The sequence below is a fragment of the Panthera leo genome, chromosome D4, assembly GCF_018350215.1.
Source record: "Panthera leo isolate Ple1 chromosome D4, P.leo_Ple1_pat1.1, whole genome shotgun sequence".
In the NCBI taxonomy this organism is placed as follows: Eukaryota; Metazoa; Chordata; class Mammalia; order Carnivora; family Felidae; genus Panthera; species Panthera leo.
The window spans coordinates 22,394,513-22,395,215 of NC_056691.1; the positions used below are offsets into that span (position 1 = coordinate 22,394,513).

At 44.0% G+C, this 703-nt stretch overlaps 1 non-coding gene across 1 annotated transcript; it reads right to left on the reverse strand.

Annotated features, from left to right (window-relative positions):
* Positions 1-240: 240 nt before the first annotated feature.
* Positions 241-346, reverse strand: LOC122205715. The gene has a single exon (XR_006196220.1). It is a non-coding gene; the product is annotated as a U6 spliceosomal RNA (small nuclear RNA).
* Between the last annotated feature and the right edge of the window lie 357 nt (positions 347-703).

Below are 703 nucleotides of genomic sequence, written 5' to 3' on the forward strand. Positions count from 1 at the left end.
ACGTGGTGTTCCTAGAGGCAAGATCAATAAGCAGCCAACTGCCCAGGGTACTGTCAAATCTATATCTAAATATCTATATCTATATCTATCAGAAAAATTAGGAATAGATGAGTAGAAGGCAACACTCCCCAGTGGAAAGTCACAAACTTTTGCTCAGTTTCCACACTGGAGTCAACTCCCAGATGCAGGACCCACTGACTGAAGGAGCATCCAGGTCCAGATGATGAAGGGATCTCTGACACCGCAGCAGGTATATACATGAATCTGCATGTCATCTGCACGCAGGGGTCATGCTAATCTTCTCTGTATCTTTCCAATTCTGTATACGTGCTGCTGAAGCTAACACCAGCAATTACATACAACAGTGATTCTTCCATCCTTCCCAAGTGGGACCTATAGCCATTTACTTGGGTAATGGCACACTTGGAAAGGGGAATTTCCAGATTTTTCCAGGTTTGTCAAATACAGCATCCAAGTTCAATCTGATACCAGGAGATCCATGTGCCATCTTGCTTTCCTCTGCATTACAGCAGGGGTATAAGGAGTTCAGTTAGTAAAGGTAATAAATGGAGTTCTGACCCAGGTCTATCCCACAGGAGGGGTTATTGTCTCTATGGACCCTCTTGGTTGTCACTTCCTTGCTCCCCAAATGGGTAATTCAAGTGCACATATTTAGCAGTTAGCAGAAATTTCACATGGTTCC